Raw genomic sequence first — 16,341 nt, 5'->3', positions numbered from 1 at the left:
GTAGGATTGGTTCATCACATGTCTGTGTTATGCATTCCAGCACCAACTGTTGGAATCATGGGAGCGGATGTTTACTGTACTCTGCTTCCATTTGTTTTTGCTTTCACTTCTGACTTCTCTCTGAGGAAGACCAGAGAGAGGAGACATGTTTTCTTTTGTTCTGCCTTATGCTTAATAAAGTAGCTTAGTGCTTACAACCCCAGCCTAGCTCTGACTGCGTTTGATCTCTGCTGGACTCTGGATGTGTGCTCAGTGTCTCCAAGGCATGAGTCACTCTAAATTGTCGGGGAAGGCTGTCAGAACTCCCTAGAGCTGCATGCTGATGGGAGGGACAGGCTGGAAACGTTCCTGTCATTTGCCTGGGAGTCGTCCATGCCCGTGGCCGACCCGACACAGTTCAATATGCACATGCCCAGCAGGGGTCCCTAATTACAGACAAGTAACCACTACACAAATTGCAACCTGTACTAAATTGAGAACTCTGTACTTGAAACAAAATGCTATGCTGAAGCTGTTGCTGGCTTATTTTTGGAGAGAAAAGAGTGATATATATTTAGCTAAGTAGGCAAATGTAGATATGCCCATAATCTAACGCAGATACCCTACTACAGGTATGGTCATACGGTAGGAGCAAATAAAAATGCTTGACAGCTTTCTTATGATGCAGACTGCTATTGCGTTAACTTGCTATTAAAATAGAATAAGGGGACAGGTAGAAGGCCATAGTTCCTTATTTTGATTTTCTTATCCTGTATAACTGTAATCTCTTGGTTCCATAGTCTGAATCTCGTAATGTGAATTTAGCGGGGTTCAAACCCATAGCTCTGAGATTAAGAGTCTGATGCTCTACCAACAGAGCTATTCCAGCATAGAATATGTATTCAGTAATTTTGAAGACAAATTGGTCAGGCATTCTAAAGTAAGGTTACCTTTTTTGACTTATGCATGGTCTAAAACAAGGTGTTGAAGCACCCGGCGGCACTCAACAACATTTGATGCCCCCCCTCAAGCTGGGTAAGTGAGGTGCTGGGCTTTGGGAAGACAGCGTGAGGGTTGGCGGGGTGTCAAAATTTGGCCTCACTCCCACCCCACCCCACTCCACCCCGTGCGACAAGGCAGGGGGCGGCCCATGTGTCCCATGGCAGAGTATGATATGAGAATTTGGACGTCCCTGGTCTAAAATTTTGAAATAATTGTGTTTTGGTTGAAACAAAATATCCCTAAACTATTTAAGACAAGTAGTTTATAATATAATCCTTGAGTTCAGTTCTTATAGTTTTCGGTGTTGGCTGCCTGAATTCATATGAAAGTGCTGGATGATTATAGCTACTGTTTTCCCTTTCTACTGTTGCTTCAAGGTCGCTCCTCCAAACCTTGAGATATTCTAGCTGTTTAGGGTTCATGTGCTGATATTACAATGCTAAGTAGCCAATCAGATTTGGTTAGGTCAGGCATAGGCAAACTCAGCCCTCCAGATTTTTTGGGACTACAATTCCCATCATCCCTGACCACTGGTCCTGTTAGCTAGGGATGATGGGAGTTGTAGTCCCAAAACATCTGGACGACCAAGTTTGCCTATGCCTGGGTGGGCTATGTGCTAAACTCTCTAGTGACAGAAGAATCTCATTTAGAGAGAGCAATGTGTTCTATACTGGTCATCCTTTCTATTCAAGAATTACTAACAAGCAAAGTGATTTTTCAACCCTTTTGAAGCAGCCTGAAATATCTCTAAAAGAAAGAGGATCATCAATTATATTGAAGATTTTAATGAAATGGGCATTATTCCTCCACCCTTTGGCTCAGCTCTATCAGCCAGCTGCCTTTGGAAGATTATGGAAATAAAATAAGAATTGGGGGAAGGGATTCATGTGGATGCATTTTAAAAATACAGCTCATTTAGTCTCATTTAGTTCCACTATTGATTAGGTTATCTATACTTATACTGGTTGCAAAAGAAGAAAGACAAATGTACAATTTCAAGGAAAACTGAACATTCTTTGAATTTTCAAATTCTTACATGTCAGCTATTTCTTAAACAATTTTTTGTCACTTCCTTTGCTAGAAGTAGTTAGTTGTAAATCAGACCTGCTCAGGCACATGCTTCTTTAATGCTGATTTCATTTGGTGTCAGGCCTCGTGTGGAAGCTGGTTGTGTACCTTTGAACAGTGCCAAATTTCCTCTGTAGTATGTTCACTTGTACATGTGAAACAAGGGTGTCAAGAAGCAACAATACTTCCCCCTTCTTGGTCCCACTTCAGCATTCTTCAGATTCCACAGACAAGGCTGCTCTTGCTGTTTTATATGGGGCCAGATTTATTCCTTGGAGTTGAGCAGCAGCCAAAGATGGCAGCAAACAACAGGAGTGCAATGATAACCATGACAAAAGAAGCTATTACTACCAGTCCCCCAAGAGCCCAGTCATCTGACAGAATCCGAATTTTCAGATGTTTTAGAATGTCTTGAGAAGCAGTTTGTATTGAAGTGGACATCGTTGCCAGGCCCTGGAGAATTAAAACAATATGTGCATTTAATACATAGACCACTGGAATAGGAGCAGCATCGCTAGGACAGTGTCAACTTCTATTGGGAGCAGAGGTACCTGGTCCCCTTAGCTACTCTTTTAGAAGGCTTCAGGGGCCTTGTTTGGCCAAATTTCCATGAGTCAGGGTTGGTGGGTTTTATTAAGGGCTCCCCTGTATTTGAATATGCTTACCAGAGATTAATGTGTCTAGGAAAAGAAAAATACTTTTGCCTAGCACGGAGAGATTCAAGTTTCAACTTGTTGTATATTGCTGCTATTGTCTTCTGAGAGATACAGAAACACACATTCTTTACGTTGTAGAAACATAATTGACTTTTACATCAATTCACAGATACAGGAATTAGTCACCATAAATATATATAGAAGTTAGCAAGGTTATTTTCAATTGTTTGCTCATTCTGCACCTTGCTGCATTTGCAGCTACTCCTGCTGATTCTGCTGCTGTTAACAGCTGGGTGCCGTTACTGGAAATCCTCAACTTCCATTGCATTCTGTACATAAAAAGATGCTGAAACAGAAAAGGCCCTGACATAGGATTGGACTAGATGACCCTCAGGTTCCCTTCCAGCTCTACAATTCTATGATTCTAGCTAAAGTGTCGTTCCATTTAAGTGGAGGGGGTTTACTTTAATACGGATGTGTATGCCGAGAAATCTAGGCATCTGCTCAAATAACATTTTCAAAAATTTGAGTCTTAAGTCACCAGAAATAGAAGTGAATTCAAGGCTTGCATTCCCCATTAAGAGTGTTCAGACTTGTTATCTGTAAACAGATCTGCAGAACTTGCTGCCCCACTCTATAATGTAGCTGGCACTAGAAAAATGTTGAAATGAAGTAAAGAAATTAATAGAGGATAGAAGCAGCACTCCACTCCTTCTTTGAGTTCCTGCACTTTTACCCTATCACATCCAGAAATGGTTTCTACTGAAGGCAGACTGGATGGACTTTTCTCCCCGCCTCGCTTGGCTGTCATTATTGTTAATTTCTTGTGACAAATGGCGGTGCTAAACAGAATTGCCCTTTACCTCCTTGCAAATTTCTATACAGTTCCTTTCTTTTTGGAGCTCACCATGAAATTTCACATATTAGCACAGGCAAACTCGGCCCTCCAGATGTTTTGAGACTACAATTCCCATCATCCCTGACCACTGATCCTGTTAGCTAGGGATGATGGGAGTTGTAGTCCCAAAACATCTGGAGGGCCAAGTTTGCCTATGCCTGTATTAGCATTTCAGTTGATGACATACATCCATTCAAAAAGACTTGCATCCTGCAAAGTGTCAAATGCTTCATATGTTACGGGTTTTTGTTTGTTTGTTCTTAGAGATTCCAATAGAAAGTCCCAAAGCAACTGTGGCTGAAATAAATATCTCACCCACTTAAAAGCCTCTTAGAATTGTAGAAGACTGATCTCTCCAATCACCTTTCAGATTGGAGTGCTTACAGGCCTATTGTTGTGACATCTAAATGCAACCTGACATCTCTTTGGAAGCAGCTTGTACTTTTAATTCCCCTGCTACGTTCTGTTCTCATTGAAAAGGGCATGTGGATTATTCCCTCGCTTCACATTTGCTGCTGTGCAGAAAGATTGGAGTAATTGGAGAGCAGAAAGAATGAAACATCAGCTAAATTTCACTGCATTTGTATCATTGCTTTCTGGGTTTTTGTTGTTTTCTCTCTTTTTGCCTACATGCTGCATGAAACGAGGGATTAAGGGGGAATGTAACATTTCTCCCACACAAAGCCATGCTCAGTTTGAATCTCTCAGGCACGCTCCAGTTGTCTGCACCACAGCAAAAATATTTGGATAATGCTTCCTTGTTGGAATAAAAACAGTTTGCTTTAGCAAGGTCATATATGTGTACAGCCAGATTAATAAAAGTAGAAACAGCAATGGGCTTTGTGCAAATTTCATCTGTAATCTGGAGGACCCTTAGTGACCCTTAAACCATTTCCCATAGAATGACGGAAGTAATTGTGGCACAAGAATAACTTAATAATTGTGGCAGTCTGTTCAGAGTGAACAGATCACTACAGATGATTCTAGTAAATTTTTGAAAAGTAGGAATAGAGAAGAACACTCTGCTCACCTTAAGCTGTATGTAGTTGCCTTTTTAGAACCTGTCGGCTGGGAAGACCTCCTTAATTGTGCAAAGAGAAAGTGTGTAATGTCTAATATCTGTTTGTACTTTAGCAAATTATTAACACAGCCAGGAGAGGGTGAGGTTTATCTGAAAGCCTGAATTATACAATAAGGCTTCATTTTATCCATGTTGTACTATTATTGATTGAGCCACCTCCAAAGCTCAGTAATATTTGCTTAGTTGGAGAAGGCACATGGGAGAACATGCAGGCTAAAACTGTTTCTTCTTTCTGGTCTTTGACCATACTTAACTAATTTTACTGGGCAGGATCCTTACTGGCGGGAACCCCCAGAACATTTTCGGGGGCTCGTGGAGGGAGGAAAGTCAGGAAAGTCTTGTTCCTCAAGTGGAACTTGTTTCGTGCACGCATTCTTCACTTAGTGCTATGTTGAATCCCACCTGCTGTGTGTTACAAAGGTCCCACAACTGAGCTTGATCCAGCAATTGTATGGAAGCAGGTAGATCTGTCACAAAAGACTGGCAGGAGCAACATAGGGAATTAATTGCCTTCTGCAGGTTTGTAATGATTAAATGTTTACCCTTTCAAAAATGAAGGTATGCATTAAAGTTCATTATTTAGGCTGGGATCTCATGCTTGTTTACCTGTGGGTAACTCCAGTTGAACTTAACAAGTAGTTGTGAATAAGAGTACACCGTAAGACTTGCAGAATTCCGTCAGATCCTTCACTTTTTTTTTATTGGTTTTAATTCATTTTGTAACATCATACAAACAAAAAAAAACCATACATAACACATTCACACCAAAAAATAAAAACAAGTACATAAAAAAATTAAAATGGACATAATTCTTTGTTCGCTTCTGGTGGTGCATGGTCGTGGTCTTGATGACTTGGGCAAATCTGATCTTTGGAATAAGTGCATCTCCTAAATGTAGGGGCTTTGCTATAGATGACATATCTTTTAGGAATGACACCTGTGCAGTTCATTGCATTGTGGCAATAATCCTCCCCCTTTTGCACGTGGTTGGTTCCATTCCTTTTGCCTTGTACACATGTAACTCTTTTGAAGTTCATTGGAGTGTAAACCAAATGTCCACAAGGTCTGCCTTTGTGGAAATGGATTTCCTTTCAGTTGCAAACTGTAGCTGGGCAGCTCATTCTTGGCTGTGCTTTAGCTTGCCCAGCTGCTGCACACATTTCCTGAAATAAACCAGCCCTCGCTGTATCTTATTAGCTCTGTGTACAAGCACACTTTAAACTACAGAGACCAATGAATGGATTGAAGAATTTAACCTTTTTTATTATGTTCTTTCCACAAATAACTCTAAAGTAACACTCTAAAATGTCCCTCTTTTTGTAAACTCTCCCAGTAAACTGCCTTAAATAAGATATATTAATGCCACAAATATAAACTATTCATATCACATATATTTAAGAGAATGCATTTAACTACAAACCCCAAGCATATAAACAATATGTTGTTCCCCTTTCACCGTACTAAAGAACTGCCTTGTAACATGGAAACAAGGCAGGCTTTTTGAATGAGAAAGAAAACACTCAAATATGTAATAATATTTTGAAAGAGGAAAATATTCACTTTAAGGCAGGCAAGCAAAACGACATAGTGTTTTGGTAGCTCGGCATCCTTTTGTTTTCATCCTTTCACAGAAGACGGCTCGTTGTGTGTTTGCTCTCTTTGGCAGTTTTCCTTCCTTAATGGAGGCAGTGAGGGATGGGGGGGGGGAGTTGTTACTGGTGGTGTTCTTCACAGTCTCTGAAATCATATGCCAACTGCAATGTTCCATCACCTTTATCAGACATCACATGCTCTTGTATTCTTGACACAACAATGAACCCCTGTGTGTTGTGATTGGTTTTTAAAAGATTCAGAGACAGTGAAGAAGAGCATCAGTAATAACTCTCCCCCCCCCCATCCCTCACTGCCTCCATTAAGGAAAGAAAACTGCCAAAGAGAGCAAACAGACAACGAGCCATCTTCTGTGAAAGGATGAAATTGTTTGTATTGTTGTGCTTGTGTTCTTGGCTGCAGACAGTTGGACATCGAGGAGGAAACACTGCTTATGTTGTCGTTTGTTCTGCTGAGCCATTGCACGTGGCTCGAAGTTCAGTGGAAACTGCTTGTATTCAACATCTTCCTGGAACTCCGCCAGGTGGAGAAGTCTAAACAGTCTTAATCCTGGCTAGTTTGCTTGTGGCATTTTTGCACACTTTTATGGATTAACTGACTCAGCCATGGTGGAGTTGTCTTCGTCTTGATAGTAAACTGTCTGCAAAGGGGCAGGGAGAGAAATACTGAACTCCATCACTTCATCAGTGCCCTACAGTGACCATGGCATAAGACCCTAGGCAGGGCAAGGTCTCTTTCTCGCTTCTCTTCCTTAGTGCTCTCATCTACTATCTTGTAGAAGAGTATTGTGGTGCCAGCTGGTAGCAGTCTGCACACATTCCTCAGTACATCCACACCCTTTTCTTAATGCATTCTCATACACAGTCTGCCGGCCGAACTTGGATCCTCCTAGGCTTGTGAACAGGTGTTCCATTACAGCAGCGGGCACAGCAAACACTGCAAGCTATGATCATCATTGAAAGTACCGTAACTGAAAGGGAGGGAGAGAGAGAGAGAGAGAGAGAGAGAATGAATATTAGCTTCTGGGATTGCTAGCCAGGAGTTAGAACAACCCAACCTGCTAATACAATGAATAGGCTCACCAGAAAGGGACAGTTGTGGCTTTTACATTTGTCTTGTGTCCTCTGGAATTACTAGAGGGCGCAAGAGTTGCTAACAACAAGAGCTCTAGAACAAGCCCAAACTATGCTCGTTGTTTTTAATTGTTTTGCTTTTGGCACCTACAAAAAAAAAAAAGTAACCTTCGCTTTTCTGCTCTCCCAGCTGCGCTCAGGCTTGGAGTGGAGAGTAGGCAGTCATGATCACTGTCAAGGTAATGGGTTCCTAGAAAATACAGGCAGGGGGAGGGAGTGAAAGGAAGAAGCAGCTGGTTCTCTGAGGCCTGGGAAGTGGAATGGATAAAGGACATAAACAACACTTGGGCTGTAGTGGAGACTGGGAAAGGAAATTCTTGTAATGGATTGGGGAAGGATTTTGCATGGCTTTCAAACTTACGAACATTAACCAACTCTGCTGAACAATGACTATTACTACTAATGGCTTTTGTCTATATGGCAAAAGAGCACAAAGTGTGGGGTTGTGTTCCCTGTTCCTTTTACATCATGCCAACGCTAGAGTGGCACTGAGCGCTGGAACTGGGAATCTCTGGATTCAAGTCATACACCTCTCTCATGAACTTGTTGTGAGGCCTTGTACAAGCCACTGTTTAGCACCTCAGCGAGACAGAAATAATACTGACAGTTCTCAAAGGATGGTGTGAGTTGCACAATGATTATAAACCCCATTGCAAATCAAACAGAGTATGAGTGGTAGTAGCTGTTCTTAAAGGTACAGCTGATTTCTAATGTAAAGAACTGGAGTACCAGCAGGTGAAGGGCAAAGGAAATAATCTTCAACATGTTTAGTCAAAAAGCTTTAGTTCAGGCTAGCCCAGAGTTATAGCTGAAAGAAGGCTAGGCACATCTGGCTCTTTCCCAATTCCAACAAGGGGCAGATTTGTTGCACTACACAAGCAGGCTTTTCTTCTTTGGAATTCAACAGAAGAAAACATTATACAGTTGCTTTTATATCTACCAGCTTTCTTCGGTATCTATGGTTGTTAATTACCCCGTCACTTGTTTTAGGAACTGCTCCATGCCACCTGGTGTATCTTTGGACACATGCATGTTAATCACTTGATGACTTTCATATTTGAAATCTATCACAGACAGAGCTTTCATACTGCTTTGGATATGGTGCTTTGCAATGGATATGCACACTTCATACATTCATCTGAGAATGCAAGTGAGGAGAAGTTATGTGTGAATTGGCCCTCATTCTCTTTATGCTGGGAGATTCCGCTGTTAGCTCTAAACTGTACATGCTACCTCCTGCATAATCTTGTAGTAAAAGGTAAAGATAAAGGGACCCCTGACCATTAGGTCCAGTCGTGACCGACTCTGGGGTTGCGGCGCTCATCTCACTTTATTGGCCGACGGAGCCGGCGTACTGCTTCAAGGTCACGTGGCCAGCATGACTAAGCCGCTTCTGGCGAACCAGAGCAGCGCACGGAAACACTGTTTACCTTCCCGCCGGAGCGGTACCTATTTATCTACTTGCACTTTGATGTGCTTTCGAACTGCTAGGTTGGCAGGAGCAGGGACAGAGCAACGGGAGCTCACTCCGTCACGGGGATTCGAACCGCCGACCTTCAGATCTGCAAGTCCTAGGCTCTGTGGTTTAACCCACAGCGCCACCCGCATCCCGAATCTTGTAGTATGGTAGCCCAAAGCAACACTACCATTTGACCCAGAGTTAACTATTTCTGTAAATGTTGGCTCCCATGCCATTCATATGATAAAGTTCAGATTGAAACTTTAAGTGCTATAGAACCTAGGGGCTGGCTGCCAGTCCTGATTCTGCCACACAAATATTCACATATATAAACAGCATTTATATTGTATGGTGAAACTTAGCAGCGTAGATCTGCACTGAATTCTTACAAACGTTTACTTCAAGCCTGTCCTGAGCATCACAATTGCTGAGGAGTCAGAAACCATGTAGATTAAAGAAAGGCTCAAAAAAAGAATACATTATTCATAGCTCCTGAATGACAAAATAGACCCATCTGATGAGCCCAGAAAGTTGCAAGCATGATTTATACTTACCAATGAACAAGATGATGATGAAAAAGAACACAATCTCCAAAGGTTCAGCCTTGGATAGTCCCTCGAGCTTGAGCCATAGCTTGCTACCAAGAGCATAGAGTTCATTCTGAAATTCCTTGAAAGACATCCTGCTTGGGTTAACCCACGTTTTGTAACACTGGGGGACAGGACGGGGGGTGGGGTGGGAAGAACAAAAGAGAGAATTTGTCAGAATTTCTTCTGTTAACTTTCATAAACTGAACACCAACAAGGAACTGCCTTTTCTGTGGTGCTAACTAAATTGAGATCACCAGCAAAACAAGTTTAGCAGGGCTCTGCCCTTGATTTTCTAGTCATGTGCACAGCAGTTCAGAAGGAGGCTTATTAGACACATCCAAACAGAACGTACATTCAAGCCAATCAGAAATTGATTTCCCTAATTCTGACTCTCATTATTTCAGAGGTTACAGCAATAATCTTGCTCTTCTTCCTGAAGAATTTTTTTCCTCCACAGAAATATTTGCCCATGTCTGGTATTTATTTAAAATATGTATATCCCATCTTTCCACGGGGCAGACTACAAGTTTGTGTGTGTGTGTGTGTGTGTGTGTGTGTAAATAAGTAAATAAATAAGCCTTCTGCACAGACTTGTTCGTAACTATTTTGTCCATAATAATTAAAGTTTATAGCAAAGTTTTTTTTGATCTTCCATCAAAGAAGAAGCGGCTTATGTCTCTACTCCTTTCACCTTCAGAAGAAAGTGCCTGGGTTCCACATGAAGTGCATAATGCTGTAGCATTCCATATTCTCAGTTCTATTCCACTGAGAATCATTTTTTTTTGTTCTAGAGCTGCTTGGACACCGGCTGCTTTGTTATGTGTTCTAAAAGGTCTAACACAGGGGTCAGAAAACTTTTTCAGCAGGGGGCCGGTCCACTGTCCCTAAGACCTTATGGGGGCCAGACTATATTTTTTTGGTGGGGGGGGGAATGAACGAATTCCTGTGCCCCACAAATAACCCAGAGATACATTTTAAATCAAAGCACACATTCTACTCATGTAAAAACACGCTGATTCCCAGACCATCCGCAGACCGGATTTAGAAGGCAATTGGGCCACATCCAGCCCCCGGCCTTAGTTTGCCTACCCATGGTCTAACATCTAAGAATGATAATACAGTAAATTTCCTCCCATTTAAACGTAACTCAGGCATACTCTGTGCATTATCTTCACAGTGTGCCTTAATCTGGAGTTTATTCCTGGAGAAGTTTCGAACACTGCAGCTATTAAATAAGAATGTGTATTTAATTGGGTGGGAACAGTCCTCTTTCTATTTTTTCGTAGCCTATCATGTGCGTAAACAAAGCATTAATAAATAAAAAAAGTTAAATGTCGATTTTTGGGTTTCTAACCCTCATGTTAACAGTGTGCAGAAATACATGGTCTTTTCTCTTCTTGGTTGAAGCAGCTAATTACCGTATTTTTCGCTCTATAAGACGCACCAGACCACAAGACGCACCTAGTTTTTGGAGGAGGAAAACAAGAAGGAAAACAAGAAAAAAAATATTCTGAATCTCAGAAGCCAGAACAGCAAGAGGGATCGCTGCGCAGTGAAAGCAGCAATCCCTCTTGCTGTTCTGGCTTCTGGGATAGCTGCGCAGCCTGCATTTGCTCCATAAGACGCACACACATTTCCCCTTACTTTTTAGGAGGGAAAAAGTGAGTCTTATAGAGCAAAAAATACGGTAATTTGTCTGTTTAAAACCTTGAGAGCTTCTGGGCCTTATTGTCAGCAGCCACATAACATACATCCAGGGTTTGGGCTTTGAAACCTCATTGCAGTGCTGTTGCAAGAGCTAGGCCTTCAGGGTTTGGTGTGAAGTTGAACATTCCATGGGTGTGCCAATGCCTGGCTTAGGAAAGAGATTTGGCCCATGAAAGGGAGTTTAAATCTTGGGAGTTTTTTTAGTTGGCTTGCATGACTGCAGGTAAATGATGCCTTATCTCAAAATATAAGTGGGTTTATACAGTGGTACCTCTAGTTGTGGACATGATCCGTTCCGGGGTGCCGTTCGCACCCTGAAAAGTCTGCAGCTAGAGCTGCGCCTCTGCACACGCGTGGAGCACGATAGAACGCTTTTGCACATACGCGTGCGGCGAAACCTGGAAGTATACATTTCCGGGTTTGCTGCGTCTGCAACCCAAAAAGCTGCAACGTGAAGCAAACGCAACAAGAGGTATGACTGTAGTTGGAAATAGATATTTGTACTAAAAGCTCAATAATCCTTTCATTTAACAACTTTACCTTCATGTGACTTTCTGAACTCCCCTTCTGCAAGTGAAGGAAAACAATGTGACTAAAGCTGTAGGACAAGAGCTTGAAAAGGCAATGCAACACAGCAGGGTAGCCACTGATGTTCAGCTGCCTGTTTTATCTTACCTTTCCATACATCATGGCACTAGATAAGCTCTGCTGGCTGTCTTGCTGATGTTTAAGATTAAAGTAGTGGCCAGAAAACATTCCTGTTGGTTTTCTGCTTTTTAATGTGGATTTGTTATGCAACGCCTATTGAATATTGTGAAAATTGCCGCTATCGGGGCACTAATTCAACACACCATTTTGTACATACTGACTGAGGATGGCCTTGTGCTTGAAGTACATAATTATTCTAACAGCTGTGAATTCTGCATCTTCTGCATGAACTTTACCTTTGGGTGGTTCTAGAAACATGTCTTAATCCTATAGGGCCTTCATTTTCATGTGTCTTCCTAAGCAGAAGTAATGGGAGGTGTTGCTAAGCATTCATAAAGCAGGTTGCATAAAGATTGACTAAATGAACAGTTTCACCTGTAAAAATCCCATCATTTAATACAGCAGCAGCTAACCCAAATATAAAAGCAGCATTGCCAAAAAAGTGTAAAGGACAAATGGACACAAAATCCTTTTGGCATCACAGTTCTGCTTACATTTTCTTTTCTTTTTTTTTCCTTTTTAAAAATATTGTTTGAAGAGACAAATAGGGGCGCCACTTGGAGACCCACAGAAAACCTCTGCATGCTGGCATCGCAGTGGTGGAACCATAGGAGGAGTATAAGTAAATATTGGGTATCTTGGGAGCTACCAAAAACTCTGTGCGGGGGGAGGGGGATAAAGCTTGTGCATTATCTCCCTTGACTTAAGAGAATGCCTGTTCATCATATGCGTTCTCCAGTTTAGCTCTTGCCTTTTCCTTGTTCAGAATGGTCTTGCCCAGGCTGTTCCTCTGAATAATCTCCTCCCCACCCAAATCCTATAGCACAAGGATGGGTACCTGGGGGCCTTCAGATGTTGCTGGACTACAGCTCGCATCATCCTTGCCTTTGCTAGCTGGAGCTGATAGGAGTTGGGGTCCAACAGCATCCGGAGGGCCAGATGTTCCCCATCCCTGCTATATAACACTTGAGCTCTTGTGAAAGCTTGTTACAGTTCAGAGCAGTGTCAGCATTTAGGTATAGCAGTGGATGCATACCTGCCTTTCCTGTATGCAGCTCTGTCAGCTGGTGATGAATTGCAGGTGGCTAAATATAGGCATTCTTGGGTGTTAAATGCTTTGTTAGACTGCTTCCATCTGAGTCCTGACTGCATAGCAGACACCTTCCTCTAAGGAAAAAGCTCTGCAGAAGGAAATTCTTATCACTTTCCCCAGGAGATATGTTCTGTGATCTGCTTTGGATGGGCTGTGTTTGTGCCCATTAATAGTCAGGCTCATAGCTGCTCTGCCTCCATTTCCACACGGCCCTGCCTGAAGTAGTTTTGAGATCCAGTCGCTGAATTTTAAATTGCATGTTCGAGATATTCAGTAACTGTTTTCCAACTTAGTAAGAATATATGAGTTATCATGAAGACAGGAACAATCCTAACCTCCCAGTGGTCTCACACACTTGTGCTTCAGATTGCAGTTAACATCAGCTTATTGTGTCTGAACCTGACAAACTGTGGTTAACTATGGTTTGTTGGAAACATGCAAAGTTCAAACTGTGGTTTATGAAACTGGCTCGCTTTGACAAAGTGAACCAGAGGTTAGAGTTCAGACATCATGCGAAACTCTGGTTAATTGAAATCTGAAGTGAACATCTAATCTCACAGCTGTACCTGTGGGGAGGCAGGCGCTCCCATTCAACAGCAGGGAGACTGGGCTTATTCCCTTCACAATCAACCATTTTTTGTGTGACATCTGAATAACATTATTTTCAGGCCCATAGGAAATCAATGGCTGGTTGAGTAGATAGTTTGCATTTTTTGTAAGCCTACTGTAAGGAGTGAGCAAAGCAGACTAGTTACATGCCAAATAAATTCAGTTTGTGGCACCAGACACATTAAATACTAACAAATTTATTATGGCAAAGCTTTTGTGGACCAGAGTACATTTCATCAGACGATCACAAAGTAGACTCTGGTCTTTGAGAACTTATGTCATAATATATATGTTTTTAGTCTTTAAGGTGCCTGGTGCCACAGGATTCTCTTGTTTTTGCTGCAACAGACAAACACGGCCACTTCTCTGAAAATTAATAATTCAGCTTTGTGCTTTCAGGCTTGACAAATGAGACTAAATGGTATTTATGACTTGTGTCTGTCTCTTAGTGGAGGTTGAATACTGGAAGTAATTGTTGGTTTGACGGTTCTGTGGAAAACCAGACTTTCTTGCAGGCAAACAAGTATGTTGGAAACACACTAATGAGAATATTATGTTGCTGAACACTCTTTCTATCCCCAGACTGATGTACCAAGACTACCAACTAATATTCAGTCACTGTTCACAGTGTGTGTTAAAATACCACAGCTATGATTCACTGGACAAAATGTTGATTCTGGCCCCAAGTGAACTGGATATAAATATCCACAGTTTACCCATGAAGCTGTGGAGAAGAGCCCCAATCCGTAAAATGTAAAGAATGGTGACCAAAGGCATTTGTGATACAGGAGATCTGTAAAGCGCTTCTTATGGAGCTTTTAACTACACCTTTTGATGGGACATGTAGAACATCCATCTGTAAACCATAATAGAGCTTCCAGATTTAGAATTGGAACACCAGTCGTTCATTTCTCTGTACTTTGCGAAAATAGTTGGTTATTTGGCTTTCAAACCTCATCCACATGGCAGAGAGCCATGGTTTACCTTCAAATTAAGCAGATGTTTGCTCTGCAAGCATTGACGGTTGCATGTCATTAAAGCTAGTGTGGCACTCTGTACATCTCTTTGAAGGTTTGTCTTTGGTTTTGTGACCTGGCATGTGTGTGTCCTGTGAAATGGGACTCTGTTGAAAGGAATTAGCATTAATCGTTGCAGAGAAACAAACCTCTCAAACGATGATCATGGAGTGATCCAAGTTGGATAATTCCAGTAATTTCTTTTCCCCAAAGGCAGATGTTCCTTCCTCTAAACCACCAGTTTATTCCAACTTTATTTACAATAAAAATGATTAATATTTAGGTCTTACAGAGGCCTAACAGAAACAAAGGAAAATGTTGTTTTTTACATGATGCTTGGGGACGCAAGATGTTTTCGTACTATGTTTATATAGTCAGTTTTTTCAGGAAAATTTTCCAGTTGTATTCATGTGCAGATTATCTCATTAGCTGCATGTTCTTCCAAATGTGCCTCCGTGAGGCCTCCAACAGCATTTTCAGGGTGCAATACAGTGGTACCTCTGGTTACGTACTTAATTCATTCCAGAGGTCTGTTCTTAACCTGAAACTGTTCTTAACCTGAAGCACCACTTTAGCTAAAGGGGCCTCCCACTGCTGCTGCTGCGCCGCCGCGCGATTTCTGTTCTCATCCTGAAGCAAAGTTCTTAACCCGAGGTACTATTTCTGGGTTAGCGGTGTCTGTAACCTGAAGCGTATGTAATCCGAGGTACCAATGTGCAAAACTTGCTTTATCAAAGCCTGTGCACACACTGGATATGTTTTTTTAACAACTTGCATAAAGACACAGTGGTTCCCACGTGACCTGCCTTTCTAATATGACCTGTACCACCTCACCTACTTACTGAAACTGATGGTGGCCAGCAGAATTGAGCTGGAAATGCAAGGACAAACAAATAGGTTGAAACAGGCCATTTAATCGAACTTGCCTGCCAATAAGTGGTTTGTGACTAGCACAAAAATCCACCAGAATGGTGTGGGGAAACAAATAGAACCAAGTTAAAAACAAAATTTTGACTTGGAGCTGTGTGTTACAGTTTCTCCAGAATACCACACAGTCAGTGTTTCCTGATGTGAGTGGCTAGTACACAAATTTGCTGTAGAGTCTCTGGCAAACGCTCTTGGGCAGTTGTGCTTTATGGAGACTGAGAGGCCTCTTTAGCGTATGACAGCTGGTAACACAAGCCAGGGCTCTGCCTTCTTATTCCTAGACATGTGTTTCAAATTGCATGTTTCCCCATAGCTGCAGCATAAGGCTCCTGCCAAACCCTTCAGCATTTTTTTTCTTTTTCCAGAAAACATTGGTCTGTTTTTCTCCTGTACTCCTCTGCTTGCTTTTTTGCATTTTTATTTAACTTTTTCTTCCATCTTCAAATAACAGAAGCTGCCGATCTCTCAAAAAGGGGTAGAAGTTGTATTATAAGAGGAACTTTGGAATTCAGGTTTCTGCCAGGAAGAAGGGTGGTGTGTTCAGTTATTGCAGCCTTCCATGTAAATATTCTAATTTCTTTACACAACCAGTTTGTCAGAATATGCAAGCTCTTGCAAGTTAGCAAGATCCAAAGCGAATTTGCAGTTTTCCATGAAGGCACATTGCATGAAGTGGGGAGTGGTAGAAAGAAATCTATTTTATAAGCAAAATTGGCTCAGGGCCGTTTCTGCTTTTCAGGAGTTTGCAGGCAAAAAACAATAGACTACTGGGGTACCAATCCAAAAATGGCTGCAGAACCATTA

At 41.8% G+C, this 16,341-nt stretch overlaps 1 protein-coding gene and 1 long non-coding RNA gene across 8 annotated transcripts in view; one reads left to right on the top strand and one right to left on the bottom strand.

Moving 5' to 3' along the window:
- The window catches only part of RECQL5 (RecQ like helicase 5), a 48,121-nt gene that overhangs the window by 9,302 nt on the left and 22,478 nt on the right, over positions 1–16,341 (top strand). The window lies entirely within an intron of this gene.
- Positions 1,975–7,153, bottom strand: LOC308470672. Its single transcript, XR_013982534.1, has 2 exons — positions 4,634–7,153; positions 1,975–2,502 (listed from the first exon to the last, which is right to left on the bottom strand). It is a non-coding gene; the product is annotated as an uncharacterized lncRNA (long non-coding RNA).

The sequence above is a fragment of the Podarcis pityusensis genome, assembly GCF_964106645.2.
Source record: "Podarcis pityusensis genome assembly, chromosome: 2".
Classification (NCBI taxonomy): Eukaryota; Metazoa; Chordata; class Lepidosauria; order Squamata; family Lacertidae; genus Podarcis; species Podarcis pityusensis.
The sequence above is the reverse complement of the archived record's forward strand: the minus strand, read 5'-3'. Positions and strand labels throughout refer to the sequence as shown.